Here is a 26,773-nt window from a genome sequence, read left to right on the forward strand (position 1 = left end):
TTTATTGATTGTGGGATTTCAATGGAAGGGCCTGTACCCAGCAGCCCCCGCGCTGGTAAAGGTCCCTGATTAACAATTACAGGACAGCACTGCGCAGGCGTCGTGCCGTTGAATTCTTTGGAATGTGTGCGCTGAGAGTCATGGCGACGGAGGAAGACGCTCTTTTGTCACATTCGCAGTCGGTAAAGGTTGAAAGTGCGACGGCAGCGATGGAAACCACAGTGGCCCGGGAGGGGTTTCTAAACACCTCTGGAAGGTAATGAAAACTAAAAATGAATCTACAGGTGCTGTATTTCCAGATCCAGGCCGTTGCCCAGGAAGCGGTTCCGGTTTAGTGGTCGCGATCTTGACTGGGTTCCTGTCGTGAGTGGGGTTCCAACGGTCTCAGCTGGGTCCTAGCGCCAGGCGTGTAACTGTAATTAACAATGGGGTTTTCAGCAGCTTCACCGATTCCCAGCCACAGCTGACCTCTGCAGCCTCGAGTTGCCATGGGCCTTGGATACATTCACTTGAGTTTCTGCGGCTGCGGCTGCAACTCCTGATACGTAGAAGAGCTGAACTTCTCGTTTTGTGTCACTTCAGCCCTGATTTCTCATCTGTGGCTGCTCAGCGTGGAGAAGAGTGGGCGAGTCAGGGAATTCTGGCTAAAACAGCATTCTGTAATACTTGGGTAAACCCGTAGGAGTGGGACATGTATTATTACTGAACATTCTTATTTAAGAAACTGGAACAGTCGTCAGCCCAGCGAGCTTTCTCTATCATTCTGGTAAGATCATGGCTGATCAGATTGTTACTTTAATTCTACTTTCCTGCCTGCCCTCCATGAGAAGTGTCTTCCATGCCCAGCTGTCCCTGGGCACACACTGCCGACCATTACATTTGATACCTTCCACAATGGTAACATGTCAGCATAAGGGGAGGCAATCATCTTGTGGTATTCTCACTGGCCTGTTAATCCAGAGACCCAGGTGATGTTCTGGGGACCTGGGTTTGAATCTTGCCACGGCAGATGGTGGAAATTGATTTCAATAAATAGCTAGAATTAAGAGTCTAATGATGACTGTGAATCCATTGTCGATTGTTGGAAAAATCATCTGGCTCACTAAAGTTCTTCAGGGATGGAAATTGCCATCCTTACCTGGTCTGGCCGACATGTGACTCGAGGCCCACAGCAATGTGGTTGACTCATAACTGCCATCTGGGCAATTAGGGATGGGCAATAAGTGTTGGCCTAGCCAGCGGTGCCCTCATCCCAGGAAGGAATATGGAGTAAAAAAAATGTCTCATTGACGCTGGGAATTTCCTCATGACTTTGTTCTTTATTTTTGCTTTTATTAGTTTGAGTGGAAAGAACATTCTGTCACAGAAATGTTACAGTGTGGAAGGAGACCTTTTGACCAGCCATGTCTGCACTGGCTCTTCGCAATATCAATTTGACTGACTGAGAAGCTAGAATTATTTGCTCTGAATTGCCATCAATGGACTGATCGTGATCCTGGCATTGAGGTTGTTGACTTGCTCACCGAGCTGGCTTGTTTTTGTTTTCAAGGTGAGCAAGTCAACAATCTCACCCACGACCTGAGCTACAAATCGTTGCAAAATACTGACATTCTGTATTTCTTTTACAGAGGTTTGGGCGAAGCTGATTTGTGAATGGCAAATGCAAACTAAACATCACTAGTCAGATCTGACTATCATCAGCTTTTCAATGTGGAAATAGAAATGCTTGCCTCTTCTGTCTGTTGGGGAAAACTTCATCGTGAGACACACAAACACCCAAATGAGAATGTTACCGTGCACTGACTGTGTAAAGAGCTTTAACCAATTACGATGCCTGAATAAGCATTCCACCATTCTCAACCCAGAGAAATTACACGTTTTTTTATGTAAAAGAGGTTTCAGCAAATCATCCAACCTGGAGAGACACAAAGATACCAGCACCATGGACAAACCATGGAAATGTGAGTACTGTGGGAAGAGATTCATTTGGCCATCCCAGCTGGAAATGCATGGACGCATTCACACGGGGGACAGGCCGTTCACCTGCTCCAAGTGTGGAAGAGGATTCAGAGAGTATCCAACCTGCTTGCTCACCAGCGGGTTCATACTAATGACAGACCTTTTAAATGTTCAGACTGTGGAAAGTGCTACAAATGTTCTGGGGACCTGATGTCCCATAAACGTGTTCACACCAATGAGAAACCTTTCAGGTGCTCTCACTGCAAGACTGGATTCAGAAAATCATCTGAACTCTGTGTACATCAGCGCACCCACACTGGGGAGAGGCCATATACCTGCTCTGCATGCGGGAAGGGGTTCATTAATTCATCCAACCTATTGAGACACCAGCGAGTTCATTCTGCGAAGAGAACTTTTAAATGTTCTGACTGTGAGGAGACTTTTAAAAGTAGCAATAACCTGCTGAGACACCAACGCACTCACACTGGAGAGAAGCCATTCACCTGCTCTGTGTGTAGGAAAGCATTTACACGATCATCGACCCTAGTCACACACCAGCGAATTCACACTGGGGAGCGACCGTTCACCTGCTCCATGTGCGTAAAGAAATTCACATGTGCATCTCACCTTCTGAAACACCAACGCACTCCTACAGAGGACAGGCCATTTATTTGCTCTGTTTGTGGGAAGGGATTCACTGAGTCATCCAATCTGCTGCAACATCAGCGAGTTCACAACTGACTGGGAGTCAGATTCTGACAGTATCGCTGCTGGTCGTTACAGCCAGGACTGAACTAGCAAGTCGATCTTGAGGAGAGCAAGAAGTGCGTTCCAGCCATTTTCTTCCATGGCTCAGAAATCCTAGCCCTTGATCAGAAAACCCTTTACAATTGTGTATAAAGTCAGAAATAACAATGATGAAAGCTGGAAATGTGCAGTCAAATCAAAATTGGTGTAGAACGATGACCTTTCCTGGCTGGAAGTTAATGGGCACATTTCTGCTTTCCCTACATTAGTAAACACAAAACTGGAACAAAACCTTCCATTGCTAATATGGCATCTCTCAGCGTTCTCTTTTCCAAGGAAAAGATCTTCAGGCTTTCCTAGTGAGTATAACCTATTCCTTCATGTGATATTTGTGGTTGAACTTTTACTTTCCTAGCCTTTGCGAATTACGACACATTCAGAAATGTTTCAGATCTGAGGGATTCAGATTGGAATATTTATATTTACATCATTCTCTCTGTGTCTGTTGGCGTAACCACTTAACCATAGGAGTTTGCTGTTCGACTGTTGTCGATCAACCAACAAGCATTCATTAGCTAAGCACATTCCACTAAAAAAGAAAACCAATTTTTCTCTTGCATCTTTTAGATCTTTGTGCTATTTTATCCTGGTAACATTTTAAATCAAACCCATACACCTCAGTGAATCAAGTTTATATTTTTAAAAATGCGGAACTGAATGTCACTGATGCACACAGAGGAAATACAAACATAACTGCTGAGAATGAGAAGAGCTCAGCAAAACAAACACCTGGAAAGTAAGGACATCCCCAACTTGACTGTGAGCACACAGCTCATGAAAGATTAAAAATAGAATAGAATTATTGAATGAAACACCTCCCAGTACTGTGTACTTAACTATCTAGTGAACTCTTAATGTTTGCGAACTATGCTCAGTCACTTAGAAGTGAAAAGTTTTAAAAGCTCAGTTAATTATCACTAAATAATCGAGTAGTAAAACACCAAGAAATGGGAGAATTTAAGAAATAATGGAAAAGACCAAATATAATTTATTTTCCCATTAATTTATAAGGATTGGGGAAGGAATCTTTTCCAACTCCCATATCGGGTGTTCATGATGTTCTTGTTAGTTGGAGGACCAAGCGTGAACAGCCGGTCCTCCAACCCTTTGGGGTGACTGAGTGGTGGGGCTGGATCTGGAGCTCCCCTATTGGCTGAAACTCTGCCTCACTTGGAAACTTTTTGTGATTTTTAAACAGAAGGAACCCTGTGGGCCTGGAGCAGACATTTCACGGCTTTGTTTACATTTTAAACCAGGCAGATTGCCTGTGATTGGCATTGACCTGAAAAATTAACCACCTAATGGCTGATGCCTATTTTGTTGAGTTGAAACAGGTACAGCATCTGTACATGTTTTGCCTGTCAACAAATAACAGGGTCTTGTGTACTAACACACAGATTCCAGTGCATGCAAATGGACCACACTGTGAGCTGGACTGACAACTCTAAATTGATTGTCAGTGTAATTCTTAGCAATTAGCAACTGTAATTAATAACTATGAAATATTTTGAAAATGTTGTCAAATTGCACAATTGCATGTCATACTGTCATTTGCATTTTACAATCATGGACTAGTTGAGTGTGATCAGTATCTTGCCGTTGCAAACATTCAAAAGGAAATGCTGTTTGACATGATCAGCCAGTCTTTGGGATTATGGCAGACATGCCTAGCATCACACATATCTCATATTACATAGTTATGTGAATGGCAGAACAAGCATTCCAGTACTGTTGAACACCAGTCCTGTAATTCTGAATGGCAGGGGCAGTTTGAATCAGCTGGTTTCATTTAATGCCCAAAAATTTAAGATACCTTGCCATTCCTGGGTAATCTGAGGTACACAGGGCACTTCTGAGGTTGAAATGTGACAGCTTCTTGTTTGTCATTTGGTGTAAGTGTGGAACGAGATTCACTCACTCATCCAATCTGCTAAGACACCAGCCAATTCACAAGTTACTTCCGTGACAGAAATTTGCTGTTAAGCACATTTGGGGATGAACAGTGTTAATTGAGGTCAGTTTGTGATAATATTGGATAAATCTCATTCCAGTTATAGGGATTAATATTCTCAATAAAAGTCAAATAATTCAAATATATTAAACATACAGTATGTTTAAACTACTACAACATTTGTAGTACAATTGACTTGCTGTTAAAACAAGGCCTGTCTGCTGTAGTAATGCAAGAAGTGATTGGAAAAGGTTTTCCAGTTGGTTACTTTTCAGACCTAGTCAACCCCATAGATTGACAAATACCTCCATGTACTCAACATATGTTCAGTATTCACTCTTTATTTCATCACAGAGTACCTCAGAGTTTAATTCAATAAATCTTCACATCCAATATCCTGCCATGACATTATTAACGTGGGGCCAAGTTAACTCAGAAATAATGCAACAGCTGAAGAAATACAACGTTTGTACATCTCTAAACACTTAAACTCCAGTCAGATGGTTGACAGGGAGCTGATGATATGGTCAAGATCAGTGTCTTGCCTGCCGCGTTCATCATCAAGCTCTCCACTCCTGTTCACTCTCTAGTCACTGCTCAAGACAATTTGGCCAAATCAGATTGTTCCCATGGCTGGGATCCCACTCCCTTTCGCTACTCATCAGACTCAGGATCATCAGATCAGTTTCTTCAACCCTCCAAAAAACCTCTGCTTGCTCCCTGGTACAGGCAGTGGAAAAGATGGTGTTACACATTTTAATACACCAGGGCCAACCACCCATTCTTTATATTATTTATGGACAGTAAAGTAACATTTAAACCATTAAAAGGAGCTAACCAGTGAGACCAAACAGGAAAGTCCACATGATAAAATTAAAGATCGAAGTACAGCGGATCTAGGGTAACTTGATAAGTTAGATACAAAATTGGCTGACTGGTGAGACAGTGGGTGATGGGAGGAGGCTGTGTGTGTGACTGGAGGCCAGTGTCCTGTGGTGTACCATTGGGATTAATACTAGATCCCTTGCGTAATCTTAGCCCTCGTCATTTCCAAAAACCAAGTCTAGGCGTACAACCTTACTCGCTGGACTGAAAACATATTTTGGATTAAAATCCTCATTTACAGCATTGTGGGTGTCTCCAAACCAAACGCACACGAGCTCACTGCCACCATGTCAAGATCATTTGAGGACAGGCAGCAAAACTTAGCCCAGTTAATAAAGTGCAAATCCATGAATGAATAAAACAATGCTGTTGAACAGTTCCCTGAAAATATTTAGGAATTCTTGTACTTTACACTTATTTCTATACTATTTTGTTTTAGGTTATATTGATTGCCATCCCAATTCACTCTCACAGCATAGCTAACAATTTCACCAATGGGAATATCTTTACCCACCATCCCGTGCGGTAGTGAATGTCTCCCCCTCACCTTAGCAAGTTTCTTCTTCCTTGGAATGAATTTCTGCAGTGTCTCTTGAATTATCCCAAGAAACCTGTGCCATTATGCTCCATTGGCTCCTTTTCATCAAGAATGTGTTAATTCCTGAAAGGATGACGATAAATTATTTAAAGTTGATTTCTTCTTACCGAACCACTGACTGCTTACCTTAAAATTTGCTCCATGCCCTGCTATGTCATCTTTGATCATAACATACATCACAGGGAATACGTTATAAGTTAATTGGTGTGCAGTTACCTGCATTCACTGTCTATACCCATTTGAATAAAGGATTTAAATTTCTTTGTTTTCCAATCTATGAATCTTCCCCAAATCAAGGGAATTTTCAAATCCAAAACCAAAACTAACACATCAACTCTCTGGTCATTTCCTTTCAATTCCAGGATACTGTCTATCAGGACTAAGCGTGTCTCAGCATGTAGCTCCTCCAATTCACTCAATATGTTTCTCTGGTGATTGTAATTTTCTTCAGTTCCTCCGTTTCCTGATTAATTCCTGCTTATTGAATAAGGCCAATGAAAAATACCCGTTCAATTCACCTACCATCTATTTGTTTTCTATTAGCAATTCGTCAGGCTTTTCTCCTTTAGTCCAGACACTTCCTTTCTGAACTTTGTTTGAAATATGCAGAGAAACCGCTAAACTGTCTTCGTATTTTGCTTAACTTTGTCTCCTACTCTTTTTTTCCCTCCTTATTAATCTTGAAATCATTCTTTGCCATTTTATACCCTCTGTCTTGTCTAATCTGCCACCCATACTTCAGCAATTGCATGTTTTTTTGTAGTTGACATCATCTTAAATGGATTTTATAGTTACCCGCAGATGCTGTAGTATTTCCTCCATTTTTTCCCAGTTTCCTATCCTCCAATGTCATGAATCCTTCAATATCCTGCTCCAAATCCATGTCATCCTGTAACCATATCTGTGTGATGATTACTGGAGCATACTTATTGACTTGGAACTTTTCTTTCTCACTCAAATGTATCTGATGGGTGTATACTGATGTATCCCCTTAATTATTTGCCACTGTATCTCAAACGACCTCTGAAGCTAAATTGCCACTTCACTCTAGCTCTGATTTCACACCCACATGACTGCCCTAATTAAAGTTTAAAATAATAGTCTGAGACCCACTCCTGTCCCTGAAAATGGTTGTAAAATTCCATCAGATTAGGGTCACTGCTACCTCTGAGTGCCTTCACTGTGAGGTTGTTAATTAAACCTCTGTCATTGCACAACATCAAGTCCAGTACAACTGGCTCTCAGGTTAGCTTTAGAATATGCTGTTCAAAGCGACTATTTTGAGAACATTTTATGAACTCTTCATCAAGGCTACATTAGCGCATCTGATTTTTCCAGTTTAGGTGCAGTTTAAATTCCTCATTTCCCACCATGCTGGTGCTGGTGCTGGTGCTGGTGCAGGTCCCACACAGCCCTGAACCCACTTGTTCTCACCAGCCTGTGATGCACACATTCATTTCTCTAATCTGATTTGAATGTTTGGGGATCGGGGAGGTTATGAGAGCCACATGCAGTCCCAGAATTCCCTGCATCTTGTTACAGAATCGAAGGACAGAATTTGACCCCCAGTGTCTGTGCATGAGCACCACATCGTGTCCCAATCCCTCATCGTTTTCATTCACGTAATTGTCCAATTCTCTTCTAAAGGGGCTGAATGAACCTGACAATGCATTCTCCCACTTGCAATGGGAAAGGTGTTTCACCCTCCTCATGTGAGAATTCCTTTGTTAGTCTCATTGAACTGGTATCCTCTGCTTCTGATTTCACCAACACAGTCAACAATGTCTCACTATCGACTCTGTTCTGATATCTCAGGATTCTGCACACACAAATCAGATCTCAAGTTAACTTCCCTTCTCCAAGGAGAAAAGCCTCATGCCACCAATAAAAGCAAAATGTTGCAGACGTTGCATAATTGGAAACAAAGAATACAGGACTACAGTCACAGGGTTTGAAATGTTAACTATTCTTCCTCACCAGATGCTACCAGACCTGCCGCATTTGTCCGATTGCTGTTTTAATTTAAAATTTCCAATGTTCACAGGGGTTTGTTTTATTGAAATGAAATTTCCATACTGCTTTGATTATCTACAGCTCTTTTGTGCCAGTGCACCAGTCTTCCTTCTATCCAGTTGCTGCATCCTTTATTTTCATTTCAACTTCATTGTAACTTGTGATATTTAACACCCAGTTATGGCCACCTTCTGGCCAGACTGCCTGTGATGTCACTGTCAAACCATCGAAGCTGCATTTTGAGCTTCAGCTTCAGTCCATTTGTGTATCTGACTCTATGACAGCCCATAAACCTCACTCTCTCAGGTCTGAGACCTTCCCTTGTTCTTGTTTGCAAATACTACCTTTTTCACACTGTTTGAATTCTCACATTTCTTATGTGTGCCAATCATCTAAATCCTGTACCATCACTTTGGGTGTGATAACATACTGGCTGTGTGTTAGAAGGATTTCCTCATGCTGAGGAAATAATACATTCTTTTTGGTTCCAACAAGAATTGACTGAGAAAGAGAGAGAAAAGAACATCTCCAGTGACATAAAATCAGGTGAGATGAAATATCGCCATACATTCATTTCTCCACATATGTGTCTGTGTGAGATAGTAACAGTATCTGCCACATTTGCTGCTTCACTGGTCGTGAATACTTGGTGCTTATCAAAATAAGTTTATAAATTTGAAAGACTGCTATTTGAATTATTTCATGATGGTAATTTCCCATAACTTCTCAAAATGTTTCTCTAACTTCAACTAAAGCTGAGTTTCCTGACATACGCAATGCAGAAAGCTCTACTTGTGCAGACTTTGTGAAAACCCTACTAGTTACAAAACAAAATGCGGTGGGGCCCAAGTAAGCTTGAAGATTAACAACCGGTTGGTAAGAATTCATTGGCAGTACAGGCTGGTGTACTGCACGTGTGTGTTTTGCGCATGTACACTAATGGAGGTTTCGGGGGGGTATCAGTAAATGTCACCCTCCATTCATAAGCTTTAGAGACGAGCAGATAAGCATTCATTGTTGTCACTTAGAAAGCTTCCTACATTGCAGACTGTTCTCCTGGGGAGCTGGTGTATACTGTCATAGCATGCCAAAATACTTTGTAACATGGGAGTCCAAATCACTTTTAGTCATTTAATCTGTGCAACGACCTTCTTAAATGGGGTAAAGCATGTCTTGGCTCCATCCTTGTTAATTTAGATACAAAGCATAGATTCTTGGGTAAATCAGTTCCCTCAATGGAATCATTATTACCCGTCAGGGTATTACCTGTTTCTTCCTTCTCTATTCTCACCTTTTCCTTGACAAACTCATGTTCTCCAATTTCTTTATCTCTTTGGAGTTTGATTTTTAAAATCCACCTCCTTTTGCATTTCTCCTTGCTTTTCTGTCTCCATTATTCCCTGTTCACTTTGCCTTCTAATTTCATTACTCTCTATTTTTCATTTTCTATAATTTCAGGTATTTATATTTTTCTCAAAGTCCTGTCTCTTTTCATTTATAACTATATATCAGCCAATTCCAACTGTGATATCCTGCTTCAAAGTTTCCTTTCTTCCAATTCTAAATGTTGAAAAATGACTTGAAGTTTCTCATCCTCACAAGATCCTACTTGTACTTCTACCTTCAATTTATTTTCTAATTCTCTTGGTTTAGTTTTCAAAGATTTTAGATTGATCAGTGAATTATCTTTCACTTCCGGAAAACTCTTAGCCACATCTAAACCATTGTTAGGTTTTGTGCAATGAACATGCCCACTACACTCTGCTTTATGCCCTGGAACTATTCTGTAGCTGTTATTTGGACAAGAAAGACACAGATACTTTTTAAAGCTAAGGAACTCCAAAATCCTATCAAGAGACCGCATGACCCTCCACATGTTATGATCCCAGCTGAAGTCATTGTTAGACAAGCCAGGCAGAAATCTAATAGTTTAACAATGTTATCTCTCACTAAAACATAAGCATATAGTGCTGCAGATTTTGCTTTAACAATTAAATAGAAACTAACTAGCAAAAGAGATGAATATAAAATAGAATAAAACAAACTATTCACTTATAATACAATTTGAGTAATTTATTTTTAAAAACACAGTAAATATATAACCACACAAATTGCAAAAACCCAGTCATAAATTAAAAAGAAACAAAATAGCTTTTGTACATTACCCAATACAGCACTCATTGAAACATAGTAACTGGGAGCAGGAACAGACCATTCAGCATTTGAGTCTGCCTTGCCATTCATCGTGATCGTGACTGATCCTCATCTCAGTACAACATTCCTGCTTTTGCCCTGCACTTGCTGACACCTTTAAAGTCTTAAAAAAATCCATCTGTCTGTTGAATATATTCAGACTTGGCTTCACAGCCTTCTATGGGTGAAAATTCTACAGGTTCACGACCCTTTCAATGAATAAGTGTTTTTCATTTCAGTCCTAAATGGCCTAGCCTGTATCCAAGAGTTATGCAGTACTCACACCAGAGCCTCTGTGTCTGCACCTTTGTAGGTTTAACACACTTTTGGCTTTAATGCTTTAATGTTACAGCTTCTCCCTGGAGCTATTATGTACTCAAGCTTAAATATGCTCAGCTTAAAATAACGGCTTTAAGGTTTAGTTACAACACGTCTGGTGTGGGCAAACTCTAACTCCTCATTCTAAGGTTATCTAGTTCACGATATCTCCTTCACTATTTAGAGAACTGAACTGCAGGGCATTCCTCATCCAATAACTTCACAAGTCCGCTCAAAACTCAAAGTAAAAGTGAAAGCTGAAGTCTCCCTCTCTGAGCAATGAGCGTTTTGCTCAACTGTTTAAAAGAAAGTTTTGTAAATCTCTATCAAACCTTGAGGCCCCATTATTTTCCTTAACGGGTTAGAAAATAATCTAAGAAGAACAAAAAATCCGTAAGAGGTGCTCGCAAAGATATCCAATTTACAGCCAGGCCTCAAAAACCTGTTTTAAAGTAAACCGCTGTGGCTACAGTAATACGAGATAATTATTAATTTCAGATGCACAGGAAACACACTGCTTACTAACCCAAATCCAAAGAAAAATTGCAATAAATGGAACTTGAGGAGATCTGTCTAATCCAAGTTCCCCACTGAGAAGGTGATAGTATTCTTGTTGTTGAACTGTTGCAGACAAGGTGGTGAAGGTACAACCATAAGCTTTCTGATAAAGATTTATAGAATCTTCATCAGCAACAATTCAGGAACAGCAACTTATGTCCAAATCAGAATGTGACTTGAAGGGAATTTGGAGATAATGTTTACACAGACCTGCTGCTCTTGGCTTTCCAACTTGTGGAGGTGACAGGTTCCATCAAACCTCACATTGAGATGCAAATATAGAAATCCTTCCTTGCTGACTTCCCAACTTCTCTTGTGTCGGCCAAAACCTGGTGGTAGGTTGCACTTCCTGATGGACACTTATGTAAGTTGGTAAAATCTGGCAGCTTTCAGACTCTTCCTTTCACCTGCTGACCCCATGAAAGAGCAGCTTTATTCAGCTCAATTTCACAATCTTGCTTTGAATTTTTGTTTAAAAAACAGAAGTTGCTGGAAAGGCTCAGCAAATCTGATAACTTTGATTTTTCTTCACAGAAGTTAACATTTCAGGTCTGGTGACCCGGACGTTCAGAGGAAGGGTCATTGGACCCAGAACATTAACTTTGATTTATCTTCACAGACGCTGCCAGACTTGCTGATCTTTCCCAGCAGCTTCCAGTTTTGTTCCTGATTTACAGCATCCAGTGTTCTTTCAGTTTTTATTTTGTATTTTTGTTGTTTCTCTCTCTCTCTCCCTCTCTCTCTCTCATTCCCTTTTTTCAATTCGTTTCACCAGATATTAGATGGGGAACATGTACAAGTGGAAAACTCAAATATCACATCAGGATCTGACAGTGATGCTTGATTCCTGGAAACAGAAAGCACCCCATTCACAGAGTGAAGAAACTGCAGCACGTTGTGGATGTGGATGAGGCTACAGTTGATCATCTGGATTGCGAAAACACAAGCAGAGTCACATTGGGGAGAAACCATATAAATGTAGAGACTGTGAGAATGTATTCAATTATTCATATGAGCTGGAATATCATTGACGCAGTCATCCAGGAGAGAGGTTGTTCTGTTGCAGTGAATGTGGTGAAGCATTTGTTCATTCATCCACCTTGCTGATGGCCTAGCAGGTTCACACTGGAGAGAGGCCATTTAACTTTTCTGTGTGTGGGAAGAGGTACATATTTTTATTTGCAAAATTGAGACAGTGTCATTGCTGTGACTGGGATAAGAGCTTTAAATGTCCGTGTGGACTGAGGGAGAGCCAGCACATTCCCATAGGATACTCCCCATTCCAAAGCTCTTACTGCAGCAAGAAATTCAGGCGATCATCCAGCCTGTCGATACATCAGCGAATTCACACTGGGGAGAGAGCTTTCACATGCTCTTGTGTGTGGGAAGGGATTCATTAATTCGTCCAAGCTGCTAGTACACCAGTATCTACGCTGGGGAGAAATCTTTCAAATGCCGAGGTTCAGGAGCAATCAAAAGGAAATTGGGCAAGTGCTTGAAAGAACATAGTTTCAGGCTGATTGAGGAGGCAGCGGCGGAGAGGGTGAAGTTTGAAACCCAGTCATGTCACTGCAGATAGGTCGCCATGACAACACTGACAAACATTCCGTTCCACATTGTTTCACACAAGTGGCTAGAATGTCAGAGTAAAATCTTAAATAATGGGGAAGGTTATTATCTGAAATGTGCAGCCAGAGAGGGTGGTAGAGGCAGATTTACTGGAGATTTACAAGAGGAGATTGTCACTCGGTGAATTTCAGTGTCAGGTGGTCACCCGAATGTTACAGGAAGTAGCTGAAGGATTGATAATTGCTGATTTGAGACTCAGGGACCAGCACCAGCGCCACCATCAGCTTCCATCTCCCCACTCCCTCAATAATAAACCCTCCAGTGCAGACTGTTAACTGGTATCAATTTCCCTCTGCATCTTACAATTGGGGCACTGTCGAGTGGAGGCTAGTGCTTGTTCAGCAATTCCCTGTAACTAACACAGTGCAAGTTCTGTTCTGCAGCCTCGGAGCTGAATGGCCTGAAAAAGTTCCTGTTGCCCTGCCCTTACTTGGCCTGTTTGGGCCCATGACCTTCTGTAAAGTTGCTCAGTGGCAAAGTGTGAAAATATTGCCCACTTGAATTGAGGTTTGTGTCCTACAGAAAGGAGACTGGAGGCATGGTGTCATGATGCAATGATAAACGGCCTCTCCCTCAATGTCAGCAAAACAAAAGAACGAATCATTGACTTCAGGAAGAAGGGAGGAGAACACATTCCCATCTAAGTCAACAGAGCGGAAATTGAGAGTTAAGTTTCCAGGAGTGATGATAAAAAATCAAGAAACTGGCCTGGACTTACCAGTTAGATGTGACGGTCAAGAAGGCACAATGACATCTCTTCTGCAGGCAGCTTAGGAAATTTGCCAAGTCCATAAGGACCATCACCAACTTTTACAGATGCATCATAGAAAGCATACTGCCCTGGGTTCAAAATGCCCTGGTACGGCAACTGCTCTGCCCAGGACTGAACTAACTGTAGAAGATGGTGTGCGCAGGCCACACCATCACGGAAGCCAACCTTCCACCCATGGACTACATGCCTACAAAGAAAGGCTACCAACATCATAAAAGACCCCTCCCACTGTGTAATGCTCTCCCACAACCTCTTCCATCAGGCAGACGATACAGTAGCTTGAACAAACGCACCAGCAGGTTCAAGAACAGCTTTTTTCCGGACTTTATTAGACTGATGAATGGGCTATCTAACTTCAAATCATGTTCAAATGCTGATCTTGCTCAGCACATCTCCTGTGTGACGTAAGCTACACACCTCACTCTGTCCCAGCATCCTTTGACCTGTATGTCCTTGCTTACTATGATTTGCCTGCAGTGGTCACAAGACAAAGTTTTACACCGTACATATGGTAGTAAATAAATAAAGTCAAATCTCGAGGTGTTCTCTCGTCTAGTCAGGGCTGTCCGCACCACAGTCCTCCCTCCAGTCTGATTGCTAGGTTTCACCTCTGAGCCCTTCACCTACTGCTGTCCTGCTGCTGATCTTGACCTCAGGCATTTTCTTGCTGCTAACCACCATTTCTCTAGGTGTAGTCACTGTGTGCCTCAAAGTCTGACTATCAGTTTCTGAGGCCTTTGGACAGACTGGACAGGACGTAATACCATTTAAGACAAGCGCCGTTGTTTACTATAACCCACATGCAGAGGCATCTGATGGGCAGAATAGTCTACTCCCGTGTTGCTATGACTTGTAATGTTTTTTAATGTACTTTTCTTTATTCTGGTATTTAACAAAATAAAACAGAGCAATCCTAGAAAGATGCTAGAAGTCCTTGCTCACCTGGCAGATGAAATGCCAATTGTATCATCGTGTCTGAGGTTAACATTCTCCATCTATTTTAATACAGACTTTGATCAGGTCTATTTTAAAAGTGAGCACCAGGCATGGTTACATTGTAATGGCAACAGTCAATTTCAGATTAGAAGTTTCAACATGTTTACTTTTATTCTGGAACAGTTGACAGTTTGACATCAGTATCTGAACTGACACACATTTCCAGGATTCAGTCATGTTTTTCCTGACTCGAAACAGACTTAGAAAGTGGCTTCTGTTCTGTGCCTAGGAGTTGGAACCATTAAAAAGTACAGTTGGAAAACATTTGCAGCACACCTCACTGTTAACCCACGTGGGGACTTTTCTGTGAGAACAGAGAGATGGGAAAGACCAATGTGCTATTTGCCTCTCACAGTGTGTCCCCGAGGAGTGTGTCCAGGCTACGGGTTCTGTTCCTACCAACGCTCCCTCTCCAGATTATCCTTTGAGATCCAACAGATGATGTTAAACACTGATTTGGGAAAGAATATCAACAATAATGTTTTTAATTCAGTAAAACTGAAGTACTAACCATGTATCTAGAATACCAAGAATTGTCAATATGAGCAAAAGCAAAACCCAGCGATCAGAACATTATTTACTCTAGGAGCGACTAACTGCAGGATCTAAATCCCTGCAGTCACTAGCAAACTCACAAGTATCTCAGTTGGTGAGATGACTGAGTGACTATTGGCCCACACACGAAGCAGGTGACCCGCTTCTCACCAGTGTCTGTGGGATTTTGTGGACACCAAGTCCATTTTGCTTTTAAGACTATGTTCACAGAATATAGAGAAGTTTTCTTATCAAAATGAGCAAGTCGCTATACAATGAGATAAATGATTGATTTGAATCCTTTGCCACACGCAGAACAGATGATGGCTCTCTCCCTGCTGTATGAATTTGCAGATGGACAGTGAATTCCCATGATCGTCTCCAGCCTTTCCCATGGTGAGAACACCTGAATGGTCTCGTCAATGTGAGCACCTTGGCAAGTCAGCTCCACAGAACACACACACACACCACACCCTGCAATCAGATATTTAAAAGCTCTTTTGGCAATGCACACTTGATATTAAACAAATTTCTGTTTAATTTGGGAATCAGCAGTTTTGGGGATAAGGCAGGAAAGTACAGTTGAAGATTTTCTGGAACAACCAAAGTTGCTGGAAAAGCTCAGGCGGTCTGGCAGCGTCTATAACGAAAAAAACAGAGTTAGTGTTTCGGGTCCGGTGACCCTTCCTCAGAACTGGGTGAGAACGCAGAGGAATAAAGCTGAGGCCTTTGCTGAGTACAGAACGTTCAGCATCAGAGAGCAGAAGGTTAGGCAGGATGGTGAATACTCGACAGGAGCTGGAGTTGGGGGAGGAGATGGAGGCTGAGGGACGGGGAGGAGAGGAAGTTTCCAAAGGCTCATGGGTATCTCTGAGTTGTTGCATCTTGTGGGCCTTGATGCCTGAAAGGAAAAGAAGAAGTTTCTTATTAGCACAACGAAGAAGCCGGAGGATGAAGTGGAACTACAGAGTGGTGCAGCCCTGAGCCAGTGTGATGCGATGCTATTGGAAAGAAAGGTTGAGAGTGTGTATGTGGCACCACATGGCAGTGAGTGTGGATCTCTGGGTGCGGCAACAGCAGCTATCTATGGAACGTTGAACATCTCAGAGATCTATGACAGTGGGAGGATTCAAAACATGATGGATAAAACTTCAGCTGGAATCCACGTGAGGGAAGTCTGAGCTGGAGGTAGTCACTGAAGAATGTGATATGTCCGTGCGAGGAGGTTTGAGCAAATACTTGGGCAAACACCAGGAGTGACAGTGAAATTGATGTCGGTGGACAAGAAGAAAGATCGGAACAGACATCCCATTAGAGAGAGGAGCAGAAATTCTTCAAGGTGGGCATGCCTGGAAGAGATGTGGCAGTGAGTTAAATACTAAATAAAAACTGAAAAAATTGCAGATGCTGTGAAGCAAGAACAAAAACAAAGCTCTGAGGAAGGGTCACTGGACCCAAAACATTAACTCTGTTTTTTCCTTCACAGATGCTGCCAGACCTATTGGGCTTGTCTGAGATAATGGGAACTGCAGATGCTGGAGAATCTGAGATAACAAAGACTGGAGCTGGATGAACACTGCAGGCCAAGCAGCATATTAGGAGCACAAAAGCTGATGTTTCGGGCCTAGCCCCTTCATCAGAGAGGGGGATGGGGAGAGAATTCTGAAATAAATAAGGAGAGAGGGGGAGGCAACCGAAGATGGATAGAGGAGAAGATAGGTGGAGAGGAGATTATGGGTGGGGAGGTAGGGAGGGGATAGGTCAGTCCAGGGAGGACGGAAAGGCGAAGGGTGCAGGATGATTTTAGTAGGTAGGAAATGGAGGTGAGGCTTGAGTTGGGAGGAGGGTATAGGTGAGAGGAAGAACAGTTTAGGGAGGCGGGGACGAGCTGGGCTGGTTTTGGGATGCAGTGGGGGAGGGGAGATTTTGAAGCTGGTGAAGTTCACAGTGATACCATTGGGCTGCAGGGTTCCCAAGCGGAATATGAGTTGCTGTTCCTGCAACCTTTGGGTGGCATCGTTATGGCACTGCAGGAGGCCCATGATGGCCATCTGAGGAATGGGAGGGGGACTTAAAATGGTTCGCGACTGGGAGGTGCAGTTCTTTATTGCGAACCGAGCATAGATTTCTGCAGAGCGGTCCCCAAGCCTCCGCTTGGTTTCCCCAATGTAGAGGTAGCCACAACGGGTACAGTGGATGCAGCACATTGGCGGATGTGCAGGTGAACATCTGCTTAATGTGGAAAGTCATCTTGGGGCCTGGGATGGGGGTAAGGGAGGAGGTGTGGGGGCAATTGGAGCATTTCCTGCGGTTGCAGGCGTAAGTGCTGGATGTGGTGGTGTTGGAGGGGAGTGTGGAGCAGACAAGTGAGTCATGGAGAGAGTGGTCTCTCGGGAAGGCAGACAAGGGTGGGGATGGAAAAATGTCTTTGTTGGTGGGGTCGGATTGCAGATAGCGGAAGTGTCGGAGGATGATGCGTTGTATCCGGAGGTTGGTGGGATGGTATGTGCGGTCTAGGGGGATTCTCTTTTGGCGGTTATTGCGGGAGCGGGATGTGAGGGATGAGTTGTGGGAAAAGCGGGAGACATGGATGAGGGCGTTCTCGACCACTGCGGGGTGGGGGGGTGGTAGGGGGGCGGGAGTGAAGTTGCAGTCCTTGAAGGATGGGGACATCTAGGATGTACGGCAGTGGAATGCCTCATCCTGGGAGCAGATGTGGCGGAAGTGCAGGAATTGTGAAGAGGGAATGGAATTTTTGCAGGAAAGTGGGTGGGAGGAGGTGTATTCTAGGTAGCTGTGGGCTTGAAATAGACATTGGTTTCTAGGTGATTGCCTGAAATAGAGACAGAAGGGTCTAGGAAGGTGAGGGATGTGTTGGAGATGGCCCAGGTGAACTTGAGGTTGGGGCGGAAGGTGTTGGTGAAGTGGATGAACTGTTCAAGTTCCTCTGGGGAGCAAGAGGCGGCGCCGATGCAGTCATCAATGTAACGCGGGAAGAGGTGGGGTTTAGGGCCAGTGTAGGTGTGGAAGAGGGACTATTCCACATAACCTACAAAGAGGCAGGCATAGCTTGGGCCCATGCGGGTACACATGGCCACCCCCTTTGTAGGAAGTGGGAGGAATCAAAAGAGAAGTTGTTGAGGGTGAGGATGAGGGTGTCGGTGGAGGGGGATTGGTCGGGTCTGCAGTACAGGAACAAGCGGGGCGGCCTATAAGCCATTTGCATGGGGAATGCAGATGTATAGGGTCTGGACGCCCATAGTGAAAATGAGGTGTTGGGGACCGGGGAATTGGAAGTTCTGGAGGAGGTGGAGGGGCTGGGTGGTGTCATGTATGTCGGTGGGGAGTTCCCAGACCAAGGGGGAGAAAATGGAGTCCAGATAGGTGGAGATGAGTTTTGTCGGACAGGGGCAGGCAGGTTTGTGGATTTTGGGAAGGAGATAGAAGTGGGCGGTGCGGGTTTGGGGAACAATGAGGTTGGAGGCTGTGAGTGGGAGGTCACCTGAGGTGATGAGGTTGTGAATGGTTTGGGAGATGATAACCCACTCTGTTCTCCTGGCAACGGCCTGCAAACCCATCCCCATGCTGATCCCCTAGAAAAAGCATGTGAACCCTTCATTATTCTGATCCCCTGACAATGGCCTGTGAACCCATCCCCACGCTGTTATCCTAACAGTAACCTGTGAACCCATCCCCCTCTATTATCCTAACAGTGACCTGTGAACCCATCCCCAGTCTATCATCCTGCAGTGACCTGTGAACCCTTCACCACTCTGTTAGCCTAACAGTGACCAGCGAACCCATCCCCACTCTGTCATCCTAACAGTGACCTATAATCCCATCCCCATTCTGTCATCCTAACGGTGACCTGAGATCCCATCCACAATCTGTTCTCACACTAACAGCCAGTTAATCCCTCCCCACTCTGTTCTCCAATCAACAACCTCTGAACCCACCCTACTCCCTTTCATAGCAAAATCCTGTGAACACGTTCACACTCCATTTCCTCAGCAAGTACCTGTGAAATTATTCCATTTGGACACCCTCGCGGTGGCCTGTGAGCCCATCCTGTCTATGTTACCCTCTCTCTGACCTGTGAACCATCCGCAATCGTTTCTCACAGCAACAACAAGTAAACCCATCCCCTCTCTTCTCTAACAGCAAAACCCTGTGAACGTGCCCCACTCTGTTAACTTAGTAACGGCCTATCAGCACATCTCCACTGTTCTGCAAGCAACAGCCTGTGAACGCATCCTTCCTCAGTTCCCCTACCAACATGCTGCGAACCGGAACCCACAATATTCTTCCTGCTATAGTCTACAAAACCATCCCAACACTGTTCCCTTAGTAACAGCCTGTGAGAGCATTCACACTTCCTTCATGCTATGACTTATGTCGTTGTGTGAACTCATGTTCACTCTTTTCCACAAGCTACAGGGTGCAAAACACCCCAATCTCTTCTCCTGGCAATGACCTATGAACCAATGCCCACCCTTTTCTCATCACAATAGTTGTTATTGCGGGGATGGGGCGTGAGGGATGAGTTGCAGGAAATGTGTGACACATGGTCGAGGGCGTTCTTGACCACTGCGGGGGGTGACTTGTGGCACTTGAAAAACGAGGACATCTGAGATGTATCGGAGTGGAATGCCTCATCCTGGGAGCAGATGCAATGGAGGCATTGCGATTATGGGATGGCATTTTTGCAGGAAGGTGGGTGGTAGGAGGTGTATACTAGGGAGCTGTGGGAGTCGGTGGGCTTGAAATAGATATCGGATTCTAGTGGTTGCCCAAGATGGAGACAGAGAGGTCGAGGAAGGTGAGGGAGGTATTGAGGCATCAATCGCCTCAACCTCTCCACCCTCCCACCCACTACAACCTCGCCCCTGCAGAACTTGCAGCCCTCCGCTCCCTCTGCTCCAACCCCAACCTCACCATGAAACCACCAGGCCTTCCAGTCGCGAACCATTTCAACTCCCCTTCCCATTCTTAAGATAACATGTCCACCCTGGGCCTCCTGCAGTACCACAACGATACCACAATGATGCCACACGAAGGTTGCAGGAACAGCAACTCATATTCCGCTTGGAAACTCTGCAGCCCAATGGTATCAATGTGGATTTCACAAGCTTCAATCCCCCCCAGCGCATCCCAAAACCAGCCCAGCTCATCCCTGCCTCCCTAACCTGTCCTTCCTCTCACCTATCCCCTCTTCCCATCTCAAGCTGCACCCCCATTCCGTACCTACTAACCTCATCCTACCCCCTTGACCTGTCCGTCCTCCCTGGACTGACCTATCTCCTCCCTACCTCCCCACCTACACTCACCTTTATTGGCTCCATCCCTGCCTCTTTAACTTGTCAGTCTCCTCCACCTATCTTGTCCTCTATCCATCTTTGATCCACCTCCCCACTCTCCATATTTATTTCAGATCCCCCTTCCCCTCCCCCATTTCTGATAAAGGGTCGAGGCCCGAAAACTCAGCTTTCCTGCTCCAAAGATGCTGCTTGGCCTGCTGTGTTCATCCAGCTTCACATCGTGGTATCTTGTAAAGTCAGTGAGTTTACATTCACTTTTGCCCTGACAATAAAGTAAGGGACATCAAGGCGCTTTCCCACTTTCTCATTGACATTTCATCATGAAAAACTGGGCATTATCTGATTAACAAAAACTATGTTAACGGTGGTTAATCTCAGCGCAGTGTCAGTTACTGCATATAGAATCTGTCCGTGTATGCTTTGTTTCTGTCTCCCTGTGTGTGTGTTTCTGTGTGTCGGTATATATGTGGCTGTGTTTCGCTGTATGTGTGTATGTTTCTGTGTGTTTGTGTGTTAGTGTGTCTGTGTGGATGTCAGTATCGGATTGTATGTCTGTGCCTCAGTGTGTGCCTCTGTGTCTATCAATGTTTTTGTTTTTTTTTTGTTTTTCTGTGTGTATAAATGTGGCTGTGTGTCTCTAGGTCTGTGTATGTTTGTGTCAGTGTATAAATATGCCTGTGTGTCTCTGTAACTGTATGTGTGAGTGTGAGAGAGATAATGGGAACTGCAGATGCTGGAGAATCTGATATAACAAAGACTGGAGCTGGATGAACACAGCAGGCCAAGCAGCATCTTAGGAGCACAAAAGCTGATGTTTCGGGCCTAGAACCTTCATCAGAAAAGGGGAGATGGGGAGAGGATTCTGAAGTAAATAGGAAGAGGGGAAGGCAGACTGAATACGTACAGAGGAGAAGATAGGAGGAGAGGACAGTATGGGTGGGGAGGTGGGGAGGGTATAGGTCAGTCCGGGGAGGACGGACAGGTCAAGGGAATGGGATGAGGTTAGCAGGTAGGAAATGGAGGTGCGGCTTGAGGTGGGAGGAGGGGATTGGTGAGAGGAAGAACAGGTTAGGCAGCTGCGGGGGAGCTGGGCTGGTTTTGGGATGCAGTGGGGGAAGGGGAGATATTGAAGCTGGTGAAACCCCCATTAATGCCATTGGGCTGCAGGGTTCCCAAGCGGAATATGAGTTGTTGTTTAGTGTTTCTGAGTATGTGCATTAGTATCTGTCTCTCTGTTTGTGTGTGTCTCTGTGCCTGTGTCTCTGTGCAATGGGCTATCTCTTGTCTTGAGGGTGAATCCATTGAAATGTGTTTTGCCCCCACTCCTCTTTCATTATGTCGCTCCCTCTTTTGTTTAAAGTGATACACCTGTCCTATTAATGTGTGTCTCTGTGTGTTTGCATCTGTATTTCTATCTCTGGCTGCAGTGGGACTCCCTGGGGGGAAATTTGAACAAATGAATCATGAAGGAATTAAAAAGTCATGAATCAAAGACTCATTCTCTCGCTCCCTCTTGCCTCCCCACGACACTACACAAGCCACCGATTTTCTTTTTCGCTTCACAAGGCATCACAGTCTCCGAACCTCTCTGGTTGCAGTTGTTTTGTTCTTCAACCAATGTCTTTGGAGACACAAAGCAGTTTTGTCCGGTAGATGTTGTCCTTGAGATATGAACAGAATGAGGCATGAATAAACCCACTGCGTATCTCACTCCCTTCACATTTGAATTTTTTCCCGCTTAGGATCTGGGAGAGTAGATTCCAAAACATGACAAATTGCAGAAAGTGCATTAAGATTCACCATGCCTCCTCACAAAACTGTTTACTCGAAGGTACCTGAATACACTTGCAAAGGGAATACTCTATTAACTGTGTGTAATGTCAGAACAATGCCCAAAGGCAAACCATTTCCTCATTTGCAGAGGGAACACAAACATTTCTGAACATTAGCATATTTATTCAGACCAGTCTCAGTACAGTTGCAATCCTCTCTACACCAGCACACTCTGTATGTGTGTTGCTGTTGCTGTGAGCTAGCTCCTCTCTCTTTCTCTCTGACTGAACCTCTGATGCTTTTCACCCTTCACCATCCCCTGTGTAGTGGCGGGGGACGCCAGCAGATGTCGGCATTGTGTCACTTTAACCAAAAGGGACCAGTCAGTGGTGAGACAGGGGCTTTTTCTTTCCCTCTCTCTATCTCTGAGCTCGCACATCCTCTCTCTCTCCTTCTCTCTGTCCCTTTCTCACCCTCTCCATTTCTCTCCATCCCCCCCCTCACCCACTCTCTCACCATCTCTCCCCTTTCTTCCACCCCCCTTTCTCTCCACATTTCTCTCTCTTTCTCTCTCTGTCTCCCTCTCTGTCTCGTCCCTTGGCTCTGGGCCACCATTCGGAAAGCTCATGTTTGATGTGATTGTGTTTGAACGCCACCTCCCTGCCGGAAGGAAGGTGATAAATCTAAAACGAGAAGCAAATTGAGACTATGAACAAAGACAGCGAGCATTAGAAGGTATAGAGTGTCAGTGAGCAGCGAATTGTTGAGAATGTGATGCTTGAGAGTCCTGTCCACTTCCCTGCCATCACTTCATTGAACATTGGGAGACAACTGACTGGATGTAAATTCACTCGACTGGGTTTTTTTTCTTGCTTTTGCGCTCAGAACGTTGCTGGGCAATTGCCCACATTTCTGGGTAGATGACAATGCTGTAGATATACTGGCATAGATTGGCTCGTGTCCGTGCCAGTTCTGGAGCATGACCCTTCAGTGTTATTGCTGGAGGGTTGTCAGCGCCTACAGCTTTTGTCATATCCAGTTCCTTCAGCTGTTTCCCGATATTCCATGGAGTGAGTCAAATTAGTTCAAGATCAACATCAATGACATTGAGGTTTTCAGGAAGTGGCCACAACAAGAAGATACAAAAGATATACCTGTGTGATCTGCCTGTACTGCATGCAAAACAAAACTTTTCACTGTATCGCAGTACATGCGACAGTAATATATCAAACCAAATCAAACAGGTGGGTCATCAACTCAAAACTTCTGTTTGAGGATGGAAGCAAACAGTACTGCCTTGTCAGTGGAATGATGTCCTGTGTTCCCTCAGCATTGCCTCTGGGAATATTTATGGAGATGCGTCTTCCTGTTATGGCTCTAATTGCCCACCTCCATTCACAATCCCCCTTGGCAGACCTGCATAGCTCAGACCTGGTCTGCTGTTTGGGTCGTCTCTGAGCTGTGCCAATCACAAGCTGCTTTCACTGTTTATTCTTAAGTAACTCCTATGTTTAATACCACCAGATTGACACACTGAGTCCTTGACCACGGCAATGGCATGTGGACCCACACCAAGATGTTTCCCACAGCAGTGTCCATTGTTCGTAACCCACACGGAGATGACTTTCAGCCACACAACAACACTGTTCCCCTGGAAAATGCCAAGGATACTACACCCACATTGTTCCCCAACCACTGGCCTGCTGCACCCCCACTACACTAATCCTTTAACAACAGGCGTGGCCTTCACCCAAACCCTAGCACCATCCTATTCCCCAATCCACACTGATCCCCCTGCAATGGGAGGTGAGAGAAGATTTAGATGAAGTGAGCCATGGACGCTGTCAAAAGCTGAGAGAGAGGGAGATAGGGAAGGGGAGAGTGTGAAGGAGAATGCGGGAGAGAGGGTCCATGAAAAAAGAGGAGAGTAAAAAGAATGAGGAGAGAGAGGGACATGATGAGATTCGAAGGGACATATGGAGGAAGATGGAACAAGGGAGAGGCCAGGTCAGAATGGGTGACCCACAGGTGAAAGCAAGGACAGAGTGACTTAAAACCAAATCCTGAGCTTGACCCCATTCCCCTCCCCTTCCCTGAGGGCAGGACCTGGGGCTGGGTCTGTCTCTCTCCAGCTCAGCTTCTACAACACAAAGAGAAACAACAATGTTCTTTGCTATGCTGCTTGGCACTTTTTAATGAATATCTTGATTAAATTACAAATTGAAGTTATGGATAGAGTCAGTGGAATGGTGCCTTTTCTCTTCGGCCTGTGAGTTGAGAGAAACATTGACATGTTTCCCTGTGACCCCCTGTGGGATAAGGTTGGATAAACCAGCACTACCCTCAGTCTGTTACCATAGCGACAGGCTGCTTCATTGCTGAAACATTGAACTGAAATGAGAAAATCCTGGATGGATTGATTAATGAGTGAATTTGATTGATTGATGAATTTGGGTAAAGGGATATTTCAGCACATTCTTCAGCTCCTGCCTGAACTTAGTCTGGGTCACGGCATAAATCGCGGTGTTTGTGCAGCAACTGAGGAGCTGCAGCATGAAGCCCAATTCCTGCACAAAGGCATCGAGGTACACAGAGTCATACCCAATCATCCACATTCGGCCCCAGATAGAATACACCATTAACGTTGACCATAACAGGATGAAATTGGCTGAGATCACAAACAGTAAAATGATGGATTTTTTTCGATTTCTCATTTCTGTGTCACACTGACTGTCCCCATTGGTGTGAGCCCGGAGTCTCCTGCGGGCTCTGCTGGTCACTAAAATGTGTCTGACGGTGAAAACATTGAGCAGCAGAATCAGGAGAAATGGGAGAGTCGGGGTTAGAATGTGGTGGAGGAACTCGATTGTGACCCAGACACGAGAGGAATAAACACTGTCTGTTACCTCACAAAACCAGCGGGGGTTCGCCAGCCAATAGCGAGCTGTGAGCATAAAATACCAGAAAATGTTCTTTAAACAGCTCAGCACAGTCACTGTTCCCAGAACCACAGCCGCCGTTTTCTCACTGCAATATTTACTTTTCAGCTTCTGGCAACAAATGGCCACAAATCGATCAAAGGTGAAAGTGACGGTGAACCAGACAGAACAGTCAGTGGCTGCAAAAAGCAGGACGGCGTGGATATTACACACTGGGATGTACCACAGGAAATAAAACTGTTCCAGATAAACAATGGGAATGTGTCTCAATATCAGGTCGAGGATAATGACCAGTAGATCCGCCACTGCCATGGCCCCCAGGTAACGTCTGACACATGGAGACAATCCACAATCTTTGAAAAGCAGGATGTAGATCGTCACTACGTTAACTGTGAGGAAAGAAAATAAATAAATTACACATCAGTCTGGAGGCAAAGTTACCAGTTTGATTGAAGACCCAGTCACATTTTGAAACGTATCACCGATATATTGAAAAGAAAATGAAGCTGAAATAACAAATAGTAATGTCTCATTTTTCTCATAAGAAATGTAATGTAAAACACAAGAAACTCTCCCTCCCTGAAGACACAAACAGATATCCATAAGAACAGATGGTTTCTAAAACATTCCCACACACTCGATCGGTCCAGAGCAGGCATAGGTCACTTCTTTACAGTTCCTGATACAGAGGGTGAAGACGTTGCAGTCCTGAAGGATTGTCTCCCAGTTTCTTGAAGACAAACAGAGTTTGGAAATTTCTGTCTTTGAGTCTAAACTGTGGTAAATTTTCAGTTGTGAAGAAACATGAACACAGGAAAAATGTACTCACCCCTTTAACTGCCTGAGCAGATTTTGAAACAGTGTATCCTTCTACCTGGAATGGGATCTTTTCCCTCGGGATCTTATCCTTTGTTCAGTTAAGTGACATCTAATCGTTCACAAATAATGTTGGTTACAAAATGTTCCGGGGAATGTCCGTTACAGAATGTTCCAGGGAATGTCGGTTACAGAATGTGATGGAGTCACAAACATCCACATCACAAAGGCCCTTCTGTCCATCAGTTTTGGTGAGACCCACTCAGCCTCGAAGTAGAAATCTCTCCCCAAACTCAACACAACTGGCAAACACAAATTAAAGGCATTGCCAGATCAGCTGAAGTTGTCAGTTATCCCACATTCTCAATCCACCTCACAGAACCAGCCCAGGCACCACAAACCCAGATGAAATATCTGTTCAGCATGGAGCACTGTGCAGACCAGGCTAGTGTCCTGCTCAATACAACCCGGCAATCTGTCCAGAGTGGGACACTGTGCAGGCCTCACCAGTCAAATAGATATCAGTCCAGCACGGGGAGCTGTGCAGACCACACCAGTGCATTGATCTATAAACCCGGACCAGGTATCTCTCCAGCACAGGGGGTTGTGAAGTGAACACCACTGAACTGATCTGTAAACCCGGAGCAGTTACTCTCCCAGCGTGTAGATCTGTACAGACCACCCCAGTGCAGTCCCTGGTAACGCTGTGTTAAA

The 26,773-nt window shown here is 44.4% G+C and overlaps 1 long non-coding RNA gene across 1 annotated transcript; it reads left to right on the top strand.

Annotated features, from left to right (window-relative positions):
• The first annotated feature begins 132 nt into the window (after positions 1–132).
• Positions 133–14,603, top strand: LOC132207996 (uncharacterized). Its single transcript, XR_009444105.1, has 3 exons — positions 133–256; positions 1,629–3,065; positions 12,058–14,603. It is a non-coding gene; the product is annotated as an uncharacterized LOC132207996 (long non-coding RNA).
• Positions 14,604–26,773: the final 12,170 nt, after the last annotated feature.

This window comes from Stegostoma tigrinum, unplaced genomic scaffold, assembly GCF_030684315.1.
Source record: "Stegostoma tigrinum isolate sSteTig4 unplaced genomic scaffold, sSteTig4.hap1 scaffold_240, whole genome shotgun sequence".
In the NCBI taxonomy this organism is placed as follows: Eukaryota; Metazoa; Chordata; class Chondrichthyes; order Orectolobiformes; family Stegostomatidae; genus Stegostoma; species Stegostoma tigrinum.